This window comes from Glycine soja, chromosome 15 (assembly GCF_004193775.1).
Source record: "Glycine soja cultivar W05 chromosome 15, ASM419377v2, whole genome shotgun sequence".
NCBI lineage: Eukaryota > Viridiplantae > Streptophyta > Magnoliopsida > Fabales > Fabaceae > Glycine > Glycine soja.
The window spans coordinates 38,472,494-38,499,151 of NC_041016.1; the positions used below are offsets into that span (position 1 = coordinate 38,472,494).

Consider the following 26,658-nt stretch of genomic DNA (forward strand, 5'->3'; position numbering starts at 1 on the left):
TCAAAAGAGATGTGTGGATTATGCACAGGTATGTAAACTAACTATTAAAAGGAAAATCACGTGAGTAATGATGTGTAAAGACAAGTAGACAACACGTTGGTCTTCCTAATAGGTGCCTGATGTTAAAAGGATATTCTCTACTTAACAATGCTCATGTGTTCTATGGTGTCCCCTGAAATCCTACACCCCGATTCCTCATGATAGTCTAGCCTAATCCTGATCGGGCATCATCCGCAGATTCCTCTTATTGGACTAAACTCGACCAGAACCGCATTATGACGAACATACAACAACTAGGTTACCGTACCCCGATCCCTCGTGATAATATGATAAACTAGCCCCGTCCTATCAAGTTCTAAGAATTAGACCAGTTTCCATTGTTGAATGATTCTAAAAACACATGCATCTACGTGATCAAGGCAAAAGCATGGTAGAATGAAGTTCTGATAGCATAGTGAACACACAAAACATCATTAAATAGATATACAGGTATTTACATGAAGTACCTACAAGGAAGAACCCATAGAGGATTTAGCTCTCCATAACTAGGAAGCTTCCTTTACAACAAATAGAAGAGAAAGATGAAGGATTGAAGAAATACAAGTGGTTAGGATGTCTCCTCCACCTCTAGAATCTCACAATCACTCACAAACTCATCTCAAGCTCTCAGGTCTTCACACAACAAAATCTCTCAAACTCTCAAGAACTTGGACCTTTCTTGATGTAAGCTCCATTGGAGCTTGTAGGCCTAGGATCTTCTTCATCAATGGATTCCTTTGCTTCTTGGAAGATGAATGGCAGCGGAATGGAGAAAGGAAGAGAGAGAGGAGATGCCACTTCAAGGAAAAGATGAGTCTAGAATAAGCTCACCACCATAGGAGGCCATGGATAAGAGCTTGGAGGAAGAAGGAGATGAATGAGGGGAGAGGGAGAGAAGAGCACGAAATTTTGTGCACTAAATGAGCTTTGAAATCTGAAGTTTAATATTCAAATGATCAAAGTTGAAAAAAATGCACACACATGACCTCTATTTATAGCCCAAGTGTCACACAAAATTGGAGGGAAATTCAAATTTCACTTGAATTTGAAATTGAATTTGTGGAGCCAAACTTTGGAGCCAAAATTTCACTAATTATGATTAGTGAATTTTAGTTATGGTTCAGCCCACTAATCCAAGATCAATTCCAAGATTCTCCACTAAGTGTGCTTAGGTGTCATGAGGCATGAAAAGCATGAAGGACATGCACAAAGTGTGACTATATGATGTGACAATGGGGTGTAGTAAGCAAATGCTCACCTCCCCCTCTAAAATTTAATTGGATTGGGCTTCTACCAATTCAATTAAATTTATTTCCAACCACACACATCAAATATCCACTTAGTGCATGTGAAATTACAAAACTACCCCTAATACAAAAACTAGTCTAGGTGCCCTAAAATACAAGGGCTGAAAAATCCTATATTTCTAGGGTACCCTACCTACATTATGGAGCCCTAAATACAAGGCCCAAAAATAATGAAACCTTAATCTAATATTTACAAAGATAAGTGGGCTCGTACTTAGCCCATGGGCCCAAAATCTACCCTAAGGCTCATAAGAACCCTAGGGCCTTCTCTTGCATCTCTGGCCCAATCTACTTGGAGTTTTCTATCCAATGCCCTTGCGGGGTAGGATTGCATCATTTCTCTCTCAAGAAAACCCTAGACATGCAAAAGCTTCAAGAAAAGGCCAAACTCTCCTCCAAAATCTGATTTCAGGCTTAAATAGATGGCTTTGTTCGTGCTTGTGCGCTTAGCGTAATTCTGAACCGCTTAACGCTTATTAGTTGATTTCAACTTAACGCGTGCTTTTCTCGCTCTGCGGATGGACTGGAGCAGTGTGCTTCGCTGGATGACCCTTCGCTTAGCGCAAATGCACAACTCATCCTTCTTCCAGATTCTTCCTCGCGCTCAGCTGAGGAGTGTTGCGCTCAGCGAATGGTTCGCCAAGCCCGAAGATTGGCTTAGCGAGAGAATGAAAATCAGCACTTTACAAACTTGCCTAATTATCCTGAAATTGAGAGAAAAGGATTATTAAACACACAAAATGGCATACTAAGTATTTATTACCTATCTTTAACAAAAAGTAATTACAAAACTACAAAACAACCATAAATTGGAGGAGATTTGATACAATTTACATAAGTTTTATACACAAAAGTTAGTCGTATTCATCGACTAACAACTCCCCCAAATTTACAGTTTTGCTTGTCCTCAAGCAAATATAGAACAACTCACTGGTCCCCAAGTGACAGTAACATGCAGTGACTATGTTCAAAGGTGTATGCATAAAAGTTATTGGATGCATGATAAGAGAATGAAGCCAGGTGCCCTCATCACTTGTCTTTCACAAAGCATGCAGTTATTCAAAGAGAAGAATAAAATGTATCTTGTACAATTAGATGAAGTTAGGCATAAGACAAATATCAAGGAAAGTAGCTTAAACCACAATCTCATGGCTTCTGTTTCACTCAAGCACAGGTGTTTAAGCTATTCATTAATAACAACTAGCAAGAGATCGAATCTTTGAATTTCATCTCATGTCATCTAGTCAGAAATACATAAATAGAATCAGAAGGACTTTTATAGGCTTGTAGTGAGGTTTGGCTACAAAAATAATTGGTTTTTCTAGGATTCAAAGGCTTAGATTCTAAGAGAGCACAAATCCTAGACTTATCCAAATATTCTTTCCAATACAATTAGCTTACTCACTAGCCTTTCACTTTAATTTTGCTTTTGACCTTATTACAACAACACATATTTTCTTTGATTGTTTTTTTTTTTAACAAAACTTATTTATTGTGTGTGTTGATGCTTTACCTTTTTGTTTGCATCCCACTCAGCTCCACTCCCCCAAATTTGGGGTAAGTTTGCCTTAACCCATATGCTCTCCTAGAATCTAAACAAGGTATCCAAAGGTAATTATTTAAGTTCAAGGTTCAATTTTTGAAAATGTAATTCAGCTCTCAGAGGGTGCAAAGGATACAATTATAATTCAAGGTAGGCTTTTTGGTCAATTGGCTTGTATATACACAATCATGGCCTTCATCATGTCCTCATTCATACATTTCATTCTAGATTCCAGAGATTGATGCAAAGACCATTACTCAAAGCTAGTCGTTCACTCACGGTTTAAGATCACACTCTCATTGGTTATGGTTCAAGCTTTTCTATCTCAATCAACTTGTCTATTGACTAACAATTCTAATTGCAAGTTCATATTCTTGTTCCTTCTTTGTCTAACATACATACTTGCTCAATCTTATGAAAAGAAACACAAACTCCATCATAATCATGCATTCAAACCAAAATCAATTCATACACCAATTTTCACAAAAAGATAAAAGTGTTTCACTACCTTATCATCAAAATCAAGTCAAACTGTTCCATATGCTTCAGGATAAGCATACCAACTAACCATAAATAAAAACATCAGTGTATATAAACATTAACCAAAATCACTAAAAACTAATGTACTTAAACTATAATCATAATAATAACAATCCAAAAAGCATAATCAGAAATTTAGAATTCTTGTGACTGGTCCTATGTGTCTTGTGTCTGAACATCCTCCTCATCTGTCAGGTGAAGTACTGGAGTAGCTGGAGGAGAAGTGTTCAGAGTCAGGACTGGAGTGGTTGGGTCCTCTGGTATCTCTAGTATAGGAGTGGAGGGGTCTGCTGCATGCTGAGGTGAGGATAGGTCCACCACTGGTGTGGGTGGATCTGATGTGACCTCTCGAGACCTCTCAGGAGAAGCAGTAGCTTCCTGTCTAACCTGTGTCTCACCTTCCTCCTCTTCTACCATGAATGGCTTTAGAATGGTGGCCTCGGATGATTCATCCTCCACATGCTATGGCACCTGGGCTGTGGGACCTTCGTCTTCCCTGTGAAGAGAAGGTTGGGCCCCAGGCCAGGCTACCCTTTCTAAAAACTGCTCAACGGAAGGAATGGATCCTGGAGGCACCACCACCTGTAAACTCTGAAGTAAAATAATTTGTCCCTGATGAATGCTCTGAAGCATGGCTTCAAAGCACTGAGAATCACCTGAGCTGGGACTGAAGGAGCTGCTGAAGTGGATGCTGGAGTAGGAGCTGCAGATATGGAAGGAAGCTCAGCTGGCCTCGTCCTCTCCTTTCTAGCCCCTTAGATAGAAACTGTCAGATCCTCAAGATTCCAACAGTTCTTCCTGATGTAGGCCAAGTTAATGACTGGGCTCAGGCACTCAAAAGTAAGGCTTTCAGAGACAACCCTTCTAGCTCTACATAGGGCAGTGATTAGAGCAGGAAACCCAAGTCTAGAAGTGTTAGACTGGGCTATAGAAGTCATCTGGCAAAAAATAAGAGCTCCTATGTTCATGTCCATGCGAGAGACTAGGCCAAAGATCAACCTAGCTCTGTCCATTATCAGATCAGAGGTATGTGATGTGGGGGCCAAGTTGGAGTATGAGAGAACACTCCACACCTGTGCTAACATAGTCAAATATTTCCTGAGAATCCTCCCAGGATGGCCCTCAGCGTTCAAGAGGAACCCTCGGCCTGGTATGCACAAGGCAGCCTCAATCTCTCTATAATCTGTGGGCAGCCTGCAGTATCTAGAGTATGTGGGTAAAGTCTCACCCTCTGCCAACACTACAGGTGTCTCTAAGAATGTGTTGAGGCTGTCAACATCGATCTTCACTAGATGTCCTTTGACCCTGGCTTTCTTTGGTGAAGGGCCCTCAGAGCTGTATAGGTTTGCATAAAACTCTTTCACAAAAGCCAAATCTATGCTTCCACCGACCAAATTGGTGAGGCATTTATGGAAATTAAACCTCTCCAACTCAGTCTTAAAATCATCCAACTTGGTGTGGTGGAGCTCCACCTTCCTCTCAAGCAAGATGTTTCTCCCTAGGACATTATTCGTGTACCGGTTCCAAGCATCTAAGGAGTGAAATCTCCTTGTATCATATTATGTTGTGGGTCTTGAACCGATACTCTTGCGTTTCCTAGAAGCCATCTGCAATTAAAGGAACCAAACAGTTAATCAGAACCCAAGTTATTCAAATTCAAAAACTGAAAAAGGCACTAGTGGCTTAGTGAGACATGGTCCGCATAGCCGGCCTTCACAAAATACACACTAACGCTTAGCGACAAGTGTGGCCGCTTAGCGGATGTTGTAGAATTTCAACTTCTCCATAATTGGCTTACCTGGCGACTGCCCGCTAAGCCTAACTGTTGCTGCAAGGATATGCGCTAAGCTCCTCAAGGTTCACGCTTAGCGGCACCATACACATCAAAAAGTGCACCGGATCGCACAAGAAGTATAAAATGGTAAGAACCGAGTATCGAACTCTCGGGGAACTTGTGTTACTTGGTAAAGCTACTTCAGTAAATAGGTGTCTAGTATGAAAAGAGATGTGTGGATTATGCACAGGTATGTAAACTAACTATTAAAAGGAAAATCATGTGAGTAATGATGTGTAAAGACAAGTAGACAACATGTTGGTCTTCCTAATAGGTGCCTGATGTTAAAAGGATATTCTCTACTTAACAATGCTCATGTGTTCTATGGTGTCTCTTGAAATGCTAAACCCCGATTCCTCTTGATAGTCTAGCCTAATCCTGATCAGGCATCATCCGCAGATTCCTCTTATTGGACTAAACTCGACCAGAACTGCATTATGATGAACATACAACAACTAGGTTACCGTACCCCAATCCCTCGTGATAATACGATAAACTAGCCCCGTCCTATCAAGTTCTAAGAATTAGACCGGTTTCCATTGTTGAATGATCCTAAAAACACATGCATCTACGTGATCAAGGCAAAAGCATGGTAGAATGAAGTTCTGATAGCACAGTGAACACACAAAACATCATTAAATAGATATACATGTATTTACATCAAGTACCTACAAGGAAGAACCAACAGAGGATTTAGCTCTCCATAATTAGGAAGCTTCCTTTACAACAAAGAGAAGAGAAAGATGAAGGATTGAAGAAATACAAGTGTTGAGGATGTCTCCTCCACCTCTAGAATTTCACAATCACTCACAAACTCATCTCAAGCTCTCAAGACGACTTCCTCTTTAAGCTCTGTTCTTTGTAGGTCTTCACACAGCAAAATCTCTCAAACTCTTTGGAACTTGGACCTTTCTCTCTCTAGAAAACCCAAGACATGCAGAAGCTTCAAGAAAAGGCCAAACTCTCCTCCAAAATCTGATTTCAGGCTTAAATAGGTGGCTTTGTTCATGATTGCGCGCTTAGCACAATTCTAAACCGCTTAGTGCTTATTAATGGATTCCGGCTTAGCGCGTGCCTTTCTCGCTCAGCGGATGGACTGAAGCAGCGCACTTTGCTGGATGACCCTTTGCTTAGCGCAAATGCACAACTTATCCTTCTTCCAGATTCTTCCTCACGCTCAACCGAGGAGTGTTGCGCTCAGCGGATGGTTCGCTAAGCCAGAAGATTGGCTTAGCGAGAGAATGAAAATCAGCACTTCACAAACTTGCCTAATTAACCTAAAATTGAGAGAAAATTATTATTAAACACACAAAATGAACGTACTAATTATTTATTACCTATCTTTAACAAAAAGTAATTACAAAACTACAAGACAACCATAAATTGGAGGAGATTTGATACAATTTACACAAGTTTTATACACAAAAGTTAGTCATATTCATCGACTAACAAGCATCCATGCCATACTTTGGAGTGATTGAACAAATCTGGGAGGTTGATTACAATGAATTTAGAGTGCTTGTTTTTAAGTGTAAGTGGGTCAATGGCAATACCGGTGTCCGTCAAGATCAATTGGGATTTACTTTAGTAGACCTAAATAAGGTGGCTTACATGGATGAACCTTTCATTATGGTAGAACAAGCAAGATAGGTGTTTTATGTCTAAGATCCATGCAATTCAAGATTTTCAGTGGTTCTACAAGGAAGACCCAATGGTTTCAATCACCCACATGATGATTCAATGCTTGACATTTGTGAGACACCAGCTTTTTCCATTAGAATGCCTTTTATGAATAAGTCACATGATGTTGATGATGTACATGCAAATCATAATGATCATGATGAAAGATTATGGGAGAACATTTCGACATAACTGCATTCAATCAAAGTAATGTACAACTTATTGTGTTATTTTTTTTAAATTTATTAATGTTCATATTTCTAGTTTATTATGTATATGCTATTTGTAAGTCCTTATGATTAATGAATTTGTTTTATTTTCATAGGCTCGTGGAAACACCACCAGGGCCCCCTCCGCAATCAGATGGTCAGTCAAAGGCTATGTCTAGGAAGACTAGACAATCCACAGGGCTAAGAAGGTTGACTTTAAGAACCTTGGATTAGCCCAAACCAACGGTTAATGTCGATGATGCAACTGGGCAAGGATTAGGCCCCATAAAGAAAAGTTCCACAACTATCTTGGGGTCGTAGTTAGAAAAAAGATTCCAATTGTACATAACAATTGGAAAGATGTACCGGAATCGCTAAAGGACCTAGTATGGGATGACATTTTGGTAAGTCAACTTAACATTGAGGTGTATTTTTTTCTGGTAACAAAATTTGAAAGCTCTGACATTATGTAACTATTACAAAACAATCTGTTATGCAAGCCAAATTTGATATCCCAGAAGCATCGAATGCGAAGAAAAAGGTCATGTCAACTGTGGCCACTAGATGGAGGCAATTTAAATCTTCCCTCACCACTAAATTTGTCTATGCTAACTCTGAGGGGTAACATAAACATGACCCTTCGGTAAAATATGGTATAGAACCACAAACTTGGGAGGAATTTGCTGCAACCCGCAAAACCCCTAACTAGAAGGTTAGATGTGCATGTGTTTGACTTCAACTATGTATTTTTCATTATCATGCCATTTGAATTGTTTTGATTCAAATAATATATGCTACATGACAAGGAATCATGAAAAAGATGTAGGAAATTCAAAAATACAATGACTGTCCCCATTTACTGTCTTGTGGGGGATATGATTTGCTTGAAAAAAAGCTATTAGATGAGAAAATTAAGAAAGGAGAACACGAGGCAATGATGACTGAGAATACACCATAGATTGAAGACCCCCAATCTCGCATTGAAAGACATGTTAAGTGGAAATTGGCACGCACAAAGCAATATGGGCAGATGACATCTCAAGTGGCACAAGAAATATCATTAACTTGGCTGAGATAATTGGAAGCCTTCAGGAAGAGTGGAGAAATGAGATTAAGGAAGAAGTCAAGAATGAGATTGGAGAAGAAAAAAAAACGAAGTCTAGAGAAATTGAAATAGGAGTTGAAGGAGGCCATCAAAATTGAGTTTTTGCAAAGGAGATCCCAGTCCTCACCCCCGATTGAGCCAGATATACATGTGTTAGGTGCACACATGAGCACAAAGGGGAGCAATGCTGAAACTACTATGAACCCATCCAGGGAAGAACATGTTGCTCATGTGATACCAACTATGGGGTTGTATGTGCAATGCCAGCATTCTACACACTTGGTGGCCTTGGGAAAATATATGAGGAGGGTCTACCATACATAGCATGGCGTATGCAGATGATATCGTAAGGGTTAGTGTTGAAAAGTTATTGATGGTGACACTCAAGTCCCATTGTCGATGTTAGAAATTCAGTATGTCAGTCAGGCCCTTCACACGTTCATTGCATGGCTGACACCTCTTGTAAAATTGGTATTAGAAGAGGTAATTTTGATTTTGTTTAACATATATTAAGACATTTGTACACACACACACACACACATACACACACACACACACACATACACACATATATATATATATAAATTAGTTACTAACATTAGTTTAATTTTTGTTTTCGTTAACCATATAGGATTTAGCTATTACTCCAAATAAAGTGACTGAAGCTATTCAAAGGTCGAATGATGTTGCTATAGATGATGTGGAAGCAATGTCTTCCAAGATTATTTTGATGATGCCAAAGAATCAAGAGTTAAGCAAATTCCAAAGATTCAAGAATCAAGTTTCAAGAATCAAGATTCAAGAGTCAAGAACCAAGTTTCAAGAATCAAGATTCAAGGATAATCAAGATCAAGATTCAAGACTCCAGATTCAAGAATCAAGAGAAGACTCAATCAAGATAAGTACTAAAAAAGTTTTTCAAAACATTGAGTAGCACAAGAAGTTTTCACAAAATCATTACCAAAGAGTTTTTCTCTTTGGTAATCGATTACTATCTTTTGATAATCGATTACCAGTGTTTTAAAACGTTAAGATTTCAAATTTCAAGAGTTACAACTTATGTTTAAACAATTTTAAAGTATTTTAAACTTGTGTAATCGATTACTAGAGCTTCTAAACGTTTTAATTTTCAAAATTCAAAATGAAGAGTCACATCTATTGATGTGTAATCGATTACACCTTAATGGTAATCGATTTCCAGTGACTGATTTTGAAAAATACATTTCCAAAAGTCACAATTCTTTAAGTGACTTGTTTCTAAAGATTCTTTCAAAAGTCACAACTTTTTAAGTGACTAGTTTTAAAGAAATTGCCAAGAGTCACAAGCTTTGACTTGAGTCATCAAGAGATTATAAATATGTGACTATGGAATGAGTTTCAATAATCATTAATCATCAACCATCAATCATCTTTGAATCATATATTTTTTCAATCTTTACAACATCATCTCTCAACATCTTTCAATCAATCTTTCAATATCTTTCTACAGAATTTTCTGAGTCATTTCTCTTCATCTTTTTAAAAGTTTTTGATCAACACTTTCTCTTCCAAGAAAAGTTCTTTGTTCAAAAAATTGTGCTATTCATTTTTTTCATTCTCTTCTCCCTTTGCCAAAAGAACGAGGGACTAACCACCTGGATTCTTTTGTGTCTCTCTTCTCCCTTACAAATGATTCAAAGGACTAACCGCCTAAGAATTCTTTTGATTCTTCCCTTCCCCTTAAGCAAAAGATTTCAAAGGACTAACTGCCTGAGATATCTTTTGTTTCCCCTTTACAAAGACTCAAAGGACTAACGGCCTGAGAATTCTTTGTCCCAACACATTGGAAGGTACATCCTTTGTGGTACAAGTAGAGGGTACATCTAGTTGGGGATTGTTATACTGAGAACAAGAGAGGGTACATCTCTTGTAGATCAGTTCAAGTGGAGGGTACATCCATTTGGTTATTCAAAGAGAACAAGGGAGGGTACATCCCTTGTGGATCTTTGGCTTGTAAAGGATTTTACAAGGTTGAAAGAAATCTCAAGAACCACAGGTTGCTTGGGGACTGGATGTATGCACGGTTTGTGGCCGAACCAGTATAAATCTTGTGTTTGTCTTCTTCTTCTCTACACTCTTTAATTTCTGATGTGTACTTTTAATTGTTTCTTTTACTTTTGGTTAAGTTTCTATTTCAGTTCTTTACTTTCTTAACTTAGTAGTAAAAACCTAATTGAATCTAGTAACATTAAGAAGGTTAATTTTTTAATTTGTCAAGACACGTTAATAATTAATTCAACCCCCCTTCTTAATTATTCTGAGGCCACTTGATCCAACAGATGACCCCTTGCGTGAGTTGATTAAGAGCTTGTATGACATTTACGAGAAGCCTGTTCAGTTGTCGTGGGATGCGACTAAATTTGGGATTCCAAATGTAGATGCGTCCATGTTCCTAACATATGCTAATGTCAATGAAATAATATCAAGTGACAAATGTTTGAACATAGCTATACTACAGTTGTGGATGATGTAAGTAAATTCCATATCATTGACTAATAAATCCATATTCCTGAGCTATATACATCATGTTAAATTTTCTTTTCAAATATTCAAAATAGGTTTATGGATGAATGGAGTTCTAGCATGGGTCATGGTTCGGTGTAGGGATTCCTTGAGCCTCAGTCGATACACAATGCAAAGGATAAACATGGTCAATGTCAAGATTACATTGAAAGAATGGTTAAGGAGTCCCAATGAAAGGTCTACCTAGGAGCTTATTTGAATCAGTAAGTAATATTTATGATATCTCTGTAAAGAATGTTTGTGTTATTGATACCTAATTATTATCGAATTCAGGGCCCATTAGCAGTTGGTTGTTTTGTGTCCTACAAACAATGTTGTTGTGTGGTTCTATTCGTTGCGTAAGAAGCTTGATGTTCACATCAAAGCTGCAATTAACAAGTTTTATATTATAAGTCATTTAATGTATTTTAAACGTGGATACATAAATAGTTTTGTCCTCATTTGTACATCCAAATCTTTCTATGCAGTGCATTGAAGACATTAAAGACTACTTCTGACGGTAAAATTGATCAACCTACACATCTGTGATTGAAGTGAAGGTTAGTCATACAATCAATGGTTATTTATGACTGTTGATGTTGTGTAACATCTGAATTGTAAGATTGAATTATTTTTCATATTGAATGTAGAGTCACGTTCAAAGCGGAGGCCATGAGTGTGGCTATTATGTCATGCATTGGATGTAGAACATAGTGAGTGGGGAGTTGAAGAATGAATGGAGCATGGTATATTTACTTTTGTATAAAAATTACTTGAGTAACACTTTTTATTCCTTTGTGAAATGAAAATTACTAATTTTAATATTTTATAATTTGTAGTGGTTTGGTGATGACACACCACTAGACATCGAGACCATGACAACAATATGCAAAAAATGGGCAGTATATTTTTTAAGAGTTAAAAGCATCCAATGTAGAAAGATTTGGATGAGATTCGAACAAGCACTATTGTGTATTTGATGTCTTTCTTTAAATGTTATAAACAATTTTGTAGTTGTAATGACTATTATTTGAGATAAAAATACATATTTTTTTATTTCATTTTGGTATGCACCAAAAGATTTGGACAATGCATTGTATTCGCAATGGGTATTTGCTACGACAGGATATGATTTTTTTGTGCAACCAAGCTGGCCATTTTTGCAAGTGTTTGTCAAGGTATGGATTTTGATACTCCTGATGATAGCACAATTTATTTAGTCTAATATCAGGTGTTGTGGGGGGTATATAACATCACTTTGGAGTAGTAAGAGCACCTAAAAATCATTATTTCTTGTGGATTCATGATGGGCAAGTGGATTCTTCTGAAGTCAAAGTGAGACTTTTACCTGAAAATGATTATTGCTTGTGTTTCAACTTTGTCATCATTGGTGTCTAAATGTGTTTGTTAATTGTCGCAACAAGTCTGGAACTTCTACACAACCACTAGTTACATCAACTGATGTGGAGCACCTTGGAAATAGTTTTTGGAGGCTTCTTTCACAACAAGAGATGTCGTAGATAAATTCCAAATTGTTGCAGAGAAAGTTGTTATTGAACTTGACATTGCTGTCATATTTTAATCTGTGTATCCCATTGTAGAGGGTTATTCCCATCCTTTGTGCTATTGGTTTCAGTTGGAAGCTATGGTCACCAATGATTCTAGGGATGGAGAAATACAAGTATAATGCTATGGCTCACACTTTTTCAAATTAGACGGTGTTTACTATTATGCCTAATAGGAATTTCTATTACTACTATTGTTTTTTTACCTTAATGATTTGTTTTCCATGTTTTAATATTTGTTTTGTGTTCTTATGTTTAGGGTGTCATTTCTGAGGTTCTTGAGATCATAGTTAGATAAGTTTGTCGAGACGAGGCAACTTTAAACCTTGATAAATTTTTATTTTTTTATTCAAGTGTGTTGTTTGTTGGTTTTTTAGGTGAAGTTTTATGTTTTTGGTACAAGGAGACAAGCCTAAGGAGTTGGTTTTGTCTTTTCAGTATTTCCATTTTCTGGGATTTTAATTTATATGCCTAATTGCATTTTATTAATAATTTTTCTCTTCCTTACACAATAATTAGTATGTTTAGTTCTGCACAATACTAATGGGGTTTTTATGGTACTTTTCTGATTGTGATATTTCATGTGAAGCAAAAGGGCAGAGGAAAATGTTGTCAAAAATTGTTTTTTTTTCGGTCTTACTTTTGCCTTATGGCTCTACCACTATCACCTCACCATTTTTGGGTTTGGTTGCTCAAACAGTCTTTTTGGATTCTTAAGTTTTGCATAGGAATAGTAATAATGTTTGTATCCTTATAGTTTTCACATCATACCATTACCAATATGTTACTTTATCCATTAGTCCATTGAGAACACAACCCATAACAATTAAGTCTTACTTTTTGGGTTCTTACTTTACAGCAATTACTACTCATTAGATTTCCATCTTCGTTTTTGTTGTTATAAGCAAAAACTAAACATTAAAAATTGGTCCTCTCTTTGACAAAGTATGCTTATTCTTCTATGTGTATTCATTTGCCAACACTCACAAAAGGTGAACATGCTAGTGAGACAGATATGGGAGGGCTTAGAACAACAACTTGTGAACAAACCCCATTTACAGAATCCCATCAATGGAGCTAAGAAGGTTCCTAGAGCTGTTGGAAATGGCAAAGGTCCACCACCACCACTACCACAACAGGAACTACCACAAAACCAAACTTCACCTCATGCAAGGAACAACAGGAGAAGAAGGAGTAGAGGTGAAGGAAGAAAATTTGATCAAGGAGATATTTTGATGAGACCTATTGTGACTAGAGGTGTTGAAAATGGAAGCATCATGTGTGGTGAAAAAGATATGAGTTACCCTACTTCAAGCAAGTCTTTGAGCTTTGCTTCTAGACCTGGCTATGGACAAGTTGGAAGAAAGTGCATTGTGAAGTCTAACCACTTCTTTGCATAGTTACCATACAAGGACTTGAACCAGTATGATGTAAGGCTCGTTTTGCTTGCTTGGTCTTTATGAGACTAGTATAGCCTTGTGCAAGGAAAAATTAAGTTGGGGTTATGTGACTTATTGTGAGTGACTCAGAAAACAACTGTAGCCCTTTAAGGAAGTGTTTAAGTTCTTTTATGTGTTGTTCAATTGCATAAAGATTTGTTTTTGGTGTCCTTTTTCCTAGTAGTAACATTTATGACTCCTTAAAAATTTGGCCTGAATTTTTGTTCTTATTGTTTGTTGCCTTTGTCGTGTTTTGTAGGTCAATATTACAGCTGAAGTGTCTTCCAAAGCAGTGAACAGGTCCATTATAGCAGAACTAGTGAGGCTGTATAAAGAGTCTGACCTTGGGATGAGGCTTCCAACATATGATGACACAAAAAGTTTGTACACTGCAGAGCCACTTCCTTTTTCATGGAGAGAGTTTAAGATAAAGGTTGTTGATGATGAAGATGGAGTTAATGGATCCAAGTAAGATTTAGTATTGGATAGTAATTCCATACTTCTATTTGGCTTCAAAACATAAACATGATGGACTGTATGTGTGTGTGTGTGGGTGTATGTGTGTGCGTGTGTAAGCATTTGAATTAAGTTCAATTTCCAACTGACACTTGCACCATTTTTAGAAGGGAAAGAGAATATAGAGTGGAGATCAAGTTTGTTGGCAGGTCAAATTCGCATAATAATTGAGAAACACTCCAAATTGTTGACATTGTATTTAGAGAGCTATCATCTAAGAGGTAGTTTTGCAAAATAATTGAAAGAAAATGTGAAACTTGAAGTTTTTTTTCTTCTCACAGCTTCATTTTCTAAAGGTTTTTCCCAATTGGGAGGTCCTTCTTTTCACCTGAAATTAGAAGACCACAATGGCTTGGAGAGGGTTTGGAATCGTGGTGTGGATTTTACCAAAGCATAAGGCCTACTCAGATGGGTCTTTCCCCCAATATTGGTATATTATTACTCACCATAGATATCATTTTATATTCATGCTTTTATTACAAATAAACTATAAAAAAGTATTTAGTATTATTTGTGAACATAAAATGATATTAGATATATGCCTCGCCATTAATAAATGGATTGTTTGTTATTGCAATGGTAAAACCAATTTAACATTATCATTTATTTACTGAATATTTTAATATACAAAAAACAAAGCCAACTCAACACAGTTTCCGCCAACTTAGAGGGTTAAGGTTGACCCCAAATCTTCTTGCTTGTGGTAGTTCAAAGGTCTTTGTATTGCTTTTGTACTTTTTCTTTTTATCTTGTTGGTTCCACATAATAATGATTGAATATTTTTGTTTTATCATCTGCAGGAACTTCATGACAATGTTAAGGAAAAACTTTCTCAGTTTTGTCATGTTTCGGTAATATCATATAAACATTCTCAGTTTTAACTATGATTACTCTTTCTCTCACTAATCATTGATACGTAGTAGTTGTCTACAACTTAAATATCATGAAAGTGGGAAAGAAAAGAATTGTTTACCCCAAGTTGGTCAGAAGGTAGTGTACGTTGATATTACAATGATCTGTTTTCAAACAGTTGTGAAATGCAATAATTTTTCCTTGTTTTTGAAAAAATAAAGGGAAATGCTAATATTTTTAATAGTGATTTATAACAATATTATTTTTGCTCAACTCTTTGGTCCAATTTAATTTAAATTATGAAATTCCTAGGTATGTGCTATTCCTGTTTAGTGCGAAATTTCATGCAATAATTATTACTACTGGTCACTATGTCAGCTAATACTTGAATGATACAGAAAATGATAAATGGGATGACTGTCAGCCCGTGGGCATGCATAAATTTTTCACGAAGCGTACAAGACAGTGTTGCTCACACTTTTTGTACTGAATTAGTCCAAATTTGACAAGTATCTGACATAGTAGATTTCCAGCTATTATGTTTTTTAGTGTTTGAAGTGGGGACAAATGCACTATATATTGTTTTTTTGTTGTAGGAATTTAATCCAGAGCCTGTTATCCCCATCTACAATGCCAAATCGAAACACGTGGAGAAAGCTTTGAAGCATGTTGACCATGTCAACAAACAAAAGGAAAGGAATTGGAGCTTTTGTTAGCAATATTGCCCGACAACAATGGTTCTCTCTATGGTATGCCCCCTTAAATTATAATAAAAGTACATGCTATATAAAGTTGTGATTGTCATTTACTTCAATTGTTGTGACATATGTAACCTATGTTCTGAGTTAATTGTAAATATTCATAATTTCATATAATTATATTTTGTTTTCAGGTGATCTCAGGCGTATTTGTGAAATAGACCTTGGTTTAATTTCTCAATGATGAATGACTAAGCATGTCTTTAAGATCACTAAGCAGTATTTGGCTATGTGTCTTTGAAAATCAATGTGAAGGTTTGTTTTCTCACAAATCTCAGTGACATGAAATAGCTATTTCCTTTAAGTCTACTATCAATTTCTTCCAATTTATTTTTGATCAATTTCTTCCAATTGACTGACAACTGTCCATCCTTTTTGGTTTTCTTCACCATTATTGCATGCATAAATTTTTGTGCATAAAAATCGTGTGTACTGGTTATAAGTTGTTGGCAAGTCAAGTCTTTCCTACCTTTTGTATTGGTTGGATTATCTCTACCAACCCGTTCATAGTTAAATTATAATTTTGGCACAAGGTGTAATGAGTTGGTTAACTGACTTGCACCGGAAATCCTAAACAAGGATGAGTTGGTTCTTCTGAGTATCAACTTTGACTTGACCCGATGAATTTTTTTTGTCCAAATATCATACTAACAAGAAATTAAGGAATTTCATAATGGATGGTAAAATCTATGATCTATTGAAATTCTTAAGATTGAATGTCTAGTGATTTCTGATATATATTTTTTTGTTATTTGGTCATTATATGCAGCCTTACCCTTGATGTAGGTAGTGAGGGAGAAAAATAGGAATTGAGATTCAAAATAATTAGATATTTGATTGATATAGTATGTTCATAACTTGATACTAAATATGGAGCCTATGGTCTTATTTTTATTAGAGTATAAGAGTATATTTTATTTTTATACTCAAAATAAAGAGCACTACAGAGTAAAATATACTCTAATAATTTTATATACTAATAACCAGGTCAATAACAATTGTGGTGTCATTAAGACAAGATGAAGCCCACTAATATAGTATGATGATGACAACTACAAACCATAGTTACTACTTACTAGGTTTGTAGGACTCAGGCCTTATGAAATATTGGTATCGAGGGGTTATACATAGTCAATACGCTTAGGTATGCTACCAATAATTACATCGGCTAGGTTCATGTTTGGAGAGGTTATTGGTACTGATAGGATATCTACATTTCCAACCATATAGAGATCACATAAGCCAAATCATAATCATTATCAGGATCATTGTAGAGTATATACTATACACTATCCAATAAAGCAATATATAGGGAGTTCAATTGACAATAAAGACACCCCTTCCTCTAAATTGAAGAGCTTAACAACCCCATCCAAAGCCAAGAGCGCTTAGCGCCTAATCTAGCTCTAATCCAACAGGCTTTTCTATCTAATGAAGCTTGCACCCAATGGATTTGGTGATGATTCCATTACAATCCGACAACAAGAGCTCCTCATTGTTGACCTTGACGTCCTTCTTTCATGCCTTCATCACAAACATATTGTTCACTAAAATGCATGCAATGGTATCCATCCTTGTGGACCTAGTAATGGGTTCCACTCTGCTCTATGGATATTGTTGGAATTATTTGACTTCATTGGTATGTTTCCAACTACTAATTAATCATCATTTGACCTCTTCTTAATGAAGATGGGAGGTAGAAACATCATTCTGGTTAATGGTGTAAGCTGTTGTGTTGGCATTGGTTAGTGACATACCAAGTATAAGATTTGGAGCGGATGCTACCCATCTTGAAAATGGGGAAGACTCCAGCCCTTCATTACCAGCTGTAAGCTTATGATCCATTTGTCTTGATTTTTTAATTTTGCAGTAGTTCTTGAGGGTTTTGATAGCTGATATATATTGTTGAATATGTAGGTAGTAGCATCTCAACACCGACCTGAACTGACAAAATAAGTTGGTTTAGTGTGTGAAAGAACTCATACAAGATTTCTACAAAATGTGGCATGACCTTGTTTGTGCCTTAGTTAGTGGTGGTATGATTCGGTAATACAAGAAATATGACCTCCCAGCTCTCTAATTCTTAATTTTGTTTTTGTCATTTCATAATAATGTTTTTATTATTTAAAATTAATTAATTTTTTTAAAAAAATTACATTCTAAGACGGTGGTTAGCTAACGACCATCTTAGAAGGCCACGTATTTCTAAGACAGCTTTTTATGAAACCGTCATCAAAAGTCTTAACTTTTGACGATGTTAGCAAGGGGCCAACCACCTTAAGAGCTATTGGACTAAGAACCATTCCAAATTGAGTGAAACAACAGAGAGAACAACCACCAAAATTGAGGATTTTTTTTTTGTAATTGGCAATTTACTTGTAATTGGACCCTTGAATGTTTACCTTCATTCCTTTCAAATTTTCTAACAAAAAGGCCTTTCATTGGAACCCTAAATGTGGTCATCCGAACACTCTTTGGATCTGCCTAGTTTATATTTTTTGCACTTTAATTTCTTGCTTACTTTCATAGCTTATTTTTTTTATTATTCATGCCTAGTGTCATACCCTAATTTCGTCCGGGGACCATTGTTTGACCGCTTCGAGGTACTTGGCACCCTTTGTTGCATAATTTGTGAAGTTACGTGATATGCAGGAGATCAAAAGGAAGTATTTTTACACAATCCGTGAGATTCCGTAACATGCCGGAAATCAAAAGGAAGCATTGTTACGCAATCTGTGAGGTTCTGTAACATTCCAAAAGCCAAAAAAGAAGTAATTACGTGACCCGTAAGGTTCTGTAACCTTACGGAAAGAAAATAAGTATCGTTACGAAATTCGTAAAGTTTCGTAACGATACGGAAAAAGAATGAGGGGGGTGTACTTAGTAAAAAAAGGGGGTGCAAATAGCAACCAAGCCCACTTGGGCCTTCCATGATGTTCCTCCAGAAGGTGGTTGCTTCTGGAGGAAGCAACCTAGCTCGCCTGGGCGAGCTGGGTGGCAAACTCCTCCCCTATTTTCCTATAAATAGGGGGAGGAGTGAAGGAGAAAGGGGTTCAGCCCTTCTGGTATTTCGGGATCACTTAAAATTAGCGAGAAAAATTGTTTCTGTGAAGAAAATCCAAGCTGAGGCGCTTCCGTAACGTTTCCATGGGTGATTTCGCGAAGATTTTCAACCGTTCTTCGTCGTTCGTCATTCGTTCTTCGTCGTTCTTCGGTCTTCAACCGGTAAGTTCCCAAAATCGAACTTTTCAATTCATTCTATGTACCCTTGGTGGTCCCCATTTGTTTCACGTACTTTTATTTTCATTTCATTTACTTTCTGTACCCCCTTTTGACGTGCTTTAGTCATTTACTTAAGTCATTTTCTCGCCTAATAAAAAAATAAAATAAATTTCCACTGATCATTTGATTTGTAATATACGTTAATTTCTGTATATGTAAATTACCACTTGTTTTTCTTTTCGTTTCATGCATGCGCATTGCATCATTCATATCGGAGCCTTGATTCACCCCTTTTTAGGTAAATGATGGGGACAAATCAAATCGGAAAAAGATTCTATCAAGTCAAGATTAAGGGCCTAGATGCCACCACCCTTAAGGAGTTGGGACGGTTGATGGGACCCCCCCAAAGGCAAGCCTTTCACAAAGTGTACGGAAAGATTTTAGATTTGATCACAGCGGAGGTATTTACAGAAGCCGTTGTATCCCTCATCCAATACTATGACCAGCCGTTGAGATGCTTCACGTTTGGGGACTTCCAAATAGTACCGACTGTTGAAGAATTTGAGGAGATTCTAGGATGCCCTCTTGGGGGAAGAAAATTGTATCTTTTCTCCGGGTTTCTTCCCTCCTTGAGCAAGATTGCAACTGTGGTCGGAGATTCGGCGAGAGAGTTGGATCGTATGAAGCAAACTCGAAACGGCGTAGTGGGCCTACTGCGGAAATACTTGGAAGGCAAGGCAAGGGATATGGCGAATCAAGAGGAGTGGGTCCCGTTTGCAGATATACTAGCTTTGCTAATCTTTGGGGTTGTTCTCTTTCCAAATATGGACGGTTTGGTGGACCTAGCCGCTATTGATGCTTTCCTTGCATATCACCATAGCAAGGAGAGCCCGGTGGTAGCTATCTTGGCGGACTTATTTGATACATTTGACCGAAGGTGTGAGAAGAACAGCGCACGGATTATCTGCTGCTTACCCGCTCTTTGTGTGTGGTTGGTTTCGCACCTATTCCAACAAGACATAAGGCACCCGTGTCTGCTCCAAAGTTATCACTCGTGCGTCGAAAAGAGAAGAGTAGATTGGGACCAATAGTTGGCTGGGATAGGAGGCAGAACAATCAACTGGTTTCCTCGATGGAAGGAAGGAAAGGAGGGAGTTCTCTTCTCATGTGGGGACTACCCAAACGTTCCATTGATAGGGACGAGGGGTTGTATTAACTATAATCCCGCACTTGCTATAAGACAGTTAGGGTACCCCATGAGGGGAGCACCGATGGAAGAGAGCCTCTCGCATTTCTTTGTGAGGGATTTCGGCGCGCAAAGTTTCAAGATTGTACAAAGAGTCCACAAGGCGTGGGAAAGCCCGTTAAGGAAAGATAAAGAACTTAGGGGCATCCGTAATGGCATCATCGGTGGTTATCATGAATGGCTAAGAGTTCATACACGAGGGTTAGATTGGCTCTCCAAGTTGAAAATTATCAACGAGGAGAACTTCGAAGCTCCGAAAAAGGATGAAGAAGTCCAAGCTCTAAAAACAGAGCTAGGAAAGGCAAGACTCGCCAAAGAAAAATTCAAGTTAGTCGCTACAGACATCTGGAAAGAGTGTGCCGAGTTACGAGAGGAAAATGCGGCTACCGCAAGAGCCCTCGAACAAGAAACCAAGAGGGCTCGCAAGGAAGAGCATGACCGAGATAAATTCCGAGGAGCTTTATGGGGCAGCAACAATGAGCTCAAGCTCCGGAGAGAGGAAAGAGACCAGTCACGAGTACATGGCATGGTCTTAAAGGAGGAGTTAGCTGCTTGCTCAAGATCCAAGAGGAGTTTGGCCCAACACTTAGAAGCCACGGAGCATAGCATGCTAGCCATAATAGGGCAGTACAAAGAAGAGTTAAACCAGTCTTTGACCCATGAACAAAAACTAGTAGAGGACTTTGCACAAGCGTACGCCGAGAAGGAAGCAAGAGGGAGAGTGATTGATGCATTGCATCAAGAAGCGACCATGGGGATGGATAGGTTCGCCTTGACCTTAAATGGAAGTCAAGACCTCCCGCGACTACTATCCAAAGCAAAGCCCATCAGCGAAGTGTGTTCAGCTCTAGAGGAAATTCACGGGCTAATCAATTACTGTCAACACATGATAGATTTAATGGCCCATATAATTAGAAACCATTAGGTTTTGTTGTAACACTTTTGTATGATCTTGGCTAGATAAAAGCTTTTGTTCTTGTTTATAAAAAGAGAAGTTTTGAAACTCATCATGTTGTCTAAAAAAGCCTTGAGGTGGATCCAAGTGCTCTGATCATTCATTAGTATATTCATGTTTTGGTGGCATGCTCACCACTGTTTGTTTCTTTAGGGAACTCACCATAACTAAAAAAGCGCAAAGGCACCCCTATAACACCCGATCCAGAAGTAAGATGGATAACAAAGAGGGAGTGCAAGAACAGATGAAGGCCGACCTATCGGCCTTAAAAGATCAGATGACTTCTATCACGGAGGCCATGCTAAAGATTCAAAAAACTATAGAAGATAATGCTACGGCGGCCGCTTCCAATACAGCTAGGGAAGCGGAACCGTGCTACAACCCGCAATAAACTTGGGCCGAGACAGAAACGCGACGGGTTTCAATCGAAGGTATAGTCCTCAAGCCTACCCTTATGGTTTGCCTCCAGACTTCATTCCCCGTACCGCTCTAGACGATTTGAGCCAAGTCCCTACCTTCGAGGGGCAGCTCCCTCCTCATGCCGACTATCCTCTGCAGGAAGATGATGAAGGAGATGCCCATTTAGGCCCTCTACTTCCCCTCAAGGAACCGGCCCCCCATGAGTTGCCCCAACCAAACATAGTCCGCCACGTCCCGTCTCCATCCGCACCTGTTAAAGAACTCATTCCCATTGCAAAAGACAAGGGAAAGATTGATCTACTTGAAGAGAGGCTGAGAGCGGTAGAAGGCCTCGGCAACTATCCGTTCTCGGATTTAGCGGATCTGTGTCTGGTACCTGACATCATCATTTCTCCCAACTGCCTTTATTAGGCAGTACCAATACAACACGGATATGGCTCCTGATCGGAACCAACTTCAGAGCATGACCAAACGGGAACATGAGTCCATTAAAGAATATGCTCAAAGGTGGAGAGACCTACAGCCCAAGTCGTCCCACCTAAGACTGAAAGGGAAATGATCACGATTATGGTAGATACGTTGCCTACGTTCTACTACGAGAAGCTGATAGGATATATGCCGGCTAACTTTGCAGACCTCGTCTTCACCGGAGAAAGAATCGAGTCCGGACTTAGGAAAGGCAAGTTTGAATATGCCTCCAACGCTGCCCCAACAACAATAGAAGAGCCTCAGTGGTGGGCACACGGAAAAAGGAAGGAGATACCCACGCGGTCACCACCGCCCCAACATGGATGAAAATGCCCCAAAATGCTCAGAACTCATACCAACACAACCACACGAACTTTTCAATCCGAGCTGGAAGTTCCCTCCCAACTCAAGTGGAAGGGCCTCCCGCAACAGAAAAAATGCCTACCCAACACACAGCTCCAACCATTCCCCGGCCAGCCAATAATACGACTCCTGGCGCGAGCTATAACAATGCACGACGCCCCCCGAGAGACGAGTTCTCTCCTATTCCCATGGCGTATTCCGAGTTGTGGCCCTCATTATTGGAAAATCATTTGGTGGTAGCCATACCCAGGAAGGTCTTCCAGCCACCATACCCCAAGTGGTACAACTCAAATGCCACATGTGCATACCATAGTGGAGCCCCCGAACACAACATTGACTCTTGCCTGCCATTCAAGTATAAGGTGTAACACCTAATAAATGCCGGCTAGCTATCATTTCAAGAAGAGGGCCCCAACGTTAAAACCAATCCACTAGCCAGTCATGGAGGAGCTAGCGTAAACGCCATCGAAAAGGATAGGCCATCAGGGTCAAAGAGATTAGAAGATGTGGCTACGTCTAGACGATTCATCTACCAGTCGCTGCAGGCAACATGCATGGTCTCTCGTGGCGGAGGCGAAAGTGACGAATGTCTGTTTCATCTCGGGGAATCGCACAACATGATAACCTGCCCCGTGGTGGAAGAGTTACTTCAACGACTCATGGACTGGGGGCAGCTCGAAGTGTCCGAGGGAGATAGGGAAGAACCGCATATTTGCATGCAGTCGGCAAAAAGGAAGGTTCCCCCAACCCCCAAAGCCCTAGTAATATGTTTCACTAGGAATGTGACTGGATCCAGGTCCAAGTACCCCTCGACAGTGCCCAAGCCAACGCCGTTTTCCTATCAAAGCAATAAGCCCGTTCCATGGAAGTATACCCCTCCCGCTTTTGGAGAAAGGGCTGCAACCGAGGTTGACTCCTAGTGGCGTAACCCGCAGTGGTTGGGTGTTCGCTCCCCCTCACTCGGCGGAATTGCCCTCCAAGGGGAAAGCACCCATGATCCAAGAGCCCGCAGACGCGGCCACCCCCTCAAAAGAAGTGGATCCCCCAGTGGTAAAAGGAGCTGAAAAGAAAGAAGATCTTCAAGGAAAGGCGATGACCTTGGAAGAGGCTCATGAGTTCCTTCGTCTCATCCAACAAAGTGAGTTTAAAGTAGTTGAGCAACTGAATAAAACTCCGGCAAGGATCTCTTTGCTCGAACTGCTCATAAACTCCGAACCTCATCGTGCACTATTGGTAAAGGTCCTCAACGGAGCCCACGTAGCACACGACATCTCAGTCAAGGGTTTTGAAGGCATTGTTAATCATATAACTACCAATAACTATATCGCGTTCGCGGAAGAAGAGATTCCCATTGTGGGGAGAGGGCACAACAAAGCTCTACATGTGTCTGTTAGATGCATGGACCATGTCGTCGCTAAGGTGCTTATCGACAATGGTTCAAGTTTAAATGTGATGCCAAAGACCACCTTGGAGAAGCTTCCTTTTAATGTGTCACGTCTAAAACTAAGTTCGATGGTAGTACGAGCCTTTGATGGTAGTCGGCAGGAGGTGATGGGGGAAATCGACATCCCCATTTAGATAGGCCCCCACACTTGCAATGTGGTTTTCCAAGTGATGGACATAAATCCCGCCTACAGCTGCCTTTTGGGGAGACCCTGGATTCACGCGCTAGAAGTGGTCCCTTCGACACTTCACCAGAAATTGAAATTCGCGGTTAGTGGACTCTTGGTGATAGTGTCAGGCGAAGAAGATATGTTGGTGAGCTGCCCCTCCTCTGTGCCATATGTAGAAGCAGTGGAGGAATCATTGGAAACAACTTTCCAATCCTTCGAGGTGGTGAGTTGTGCCTCTGTGGAAACGAGTCCGTTGCTACCTTGTCTCTCTAATGCGGCCCTAATGGTGGCACGGGTAATGCTCAGGCATGGTTATGAGCCCGGAAAGGGTCTGGGCAAGGACAGCCACGGAAATGCCGATGTGGTCGACATTAGGGGTAACCCGTACAAATATGGGTTGGGGTATGAACCCGGGAAACCGGGAAGAAGGAATGCACCATCAAGACTTCGGGCAGATAGGGCATGGCCCGGCCATGTTATCCAGTGTTTCACAAGTGCCGGGATAATGTTCGAGGAAGAGGTGGCGGCAATAGGAGAGGAATCTCCACAAGATCTGCCAAGTTTCGTACGACCGTGCCATCCCAATTCCTAAGTGGGAAACTTGCGCGTGATGAGCCAGTCGGAAGTCTATACCGCTGATTTAATGTAATTAGAGGCTATAGATTCCTTTCTCTTTTGTTTTGTGAAACCTACCTTATTAAATAACAAAGAGATCTTGTTTCATCTGTTCTTGCGATTCCACCTTTTCTCATATCATTTTGCATGTTTTTGTTTTTTGTCTTGAATGGTATAGATGTGAGGGTCGATTCTTTGAGGATCCTAACAACGAGGGTTTGATAATCGATTTTGACCAAGAAGTAAGTCAAACAATAAACGAAGAAGAGGAAGAGGACGTCCTTTCACCAGAGTTGGAGAGATTGATCACTCAGGAAGAACGCGAAATGAAGCCTCACCAAGAGGAAACCGAACTGATAGACTTAGAGACCGAAGAAGGAAAGAAAGAAGTGAAAGTAGGAACCGGTATGACCGCACCTATCCGCCAAGGCTTGATAACCTTTCTTGAAGAATATCAAGACATCTTCGCATGGTCGTACCAAGACATGCCAGGTCTGGACCTCGATATTGTGCAGCATAAGTTGCCATTGAATCCTGGGTCTTCCCCGGTTAAGCAAAAACTACGAAGGATGAGACCCGAAATGTCTTTGAAAATTAAAGAAGTGAGAAAGCAGTTCGATGTAGGTGTCTTGGCTGTAGCTCGATACCCGGAGTGGGTAGCCAACATTGTCCCGGTCCCAAAAAAGGACGGCAAAGTGCGAATGTGCGTAGACTATCGGGACTTAAACCGAGCCAGTCCTAAAGACAATTTTCCCTTACCACACATTGATAGACTGGTAGATAATACAGCCAAGTTCGCCCTTTTCTCCTTTATGGATGGTTTCTCAAGGTATAATCAGATAAAGATGGCACCCGAAGACGTGGAGAAGACTACTTTCGTCACCCTATGGGGGACATTCTGCTACAAAGTGATGGCTTTCGGGCTAAAAAATGCTGGGGCAACCTATCATTGTGTCATGGTAGCTTTATTCCACGACATGATGCATAGAGAGATAGAAGTCTACGTAGATGACATGATTGCCAAATCTCGGACCGAGGACAAACACCTCGTCAATCTGCGTAAGTTGTTTAGAAGGCTGCGAAAATACCAACTGAAACTAAACCCCGCAAAGTGCACCTTCGGGGTAAAATCGGGGAAGTTATTGGGATTTATCGTGAGCCAGAAAGGTATAGAGATAGATCCCGAGAAAGTGAAGGCCATTCTTGAAATGCCAGAGCCACGCACGGAGAAGTAGGTTCGAGGTTTCCTAGGCAGGTTGAATTACATCGCGAGATTTATCTCGCAACTCACCCCTACCTGCGAGCCCATCTTCAAACTATTGCGTAAGAACCAGGCGGTCTTGTGGAATAGCGACTGGCAAGAGGCCTTCGAAAAAATAAAACAGAGCCTCGCGAATCCCCCGGTGTTCATGCCACCTGTAACAGAGAGACCTCTTTTCCTGTACATGACTGTGTTAGACGAGTGTATGGGGTGCGCGTTGGGTCAGCAAGATGACTCTGGGAAAAAGGAACAAGCCATTTACTATTTAAGCAAGAAGTTTACTATCTGTGAGATGAATTACTCAATGTTCGAAAGAACGTGTTGTGCCTTGGTATGGGCGTCACATCGTCTTAGGCAGTACATGCTCAGTCATACCATGTGGCTTATTTCCAAAATGGATCCCGTGAAATACATCTTTGAGAAGTCAGCCCTCACGGGACGAATCGTTAGGTGGTAGGTGTCGTAACCTACCCTTCAGCGGGAGGGCGATGCGTGACTCGTGGGTGCGTGTTCCAAGAAAGGAATACACGCGGAGTCGCCACCAACGTTTATTTGAGGAAAATGTCA

General features: G+C 39.7%; 1 pseudogene; it reads left to right on the top strand.

Moving 5' to 3' along the window:
- Positions 1-13,345: 13,345 nt before the first annotated feature.
- LOC114386121 lies at positions 13,346-17,978 on the top strand (annotated as a pseudogene).
- Positions 17,979-26,658: the final 8,680 nt, after the last annotated feature.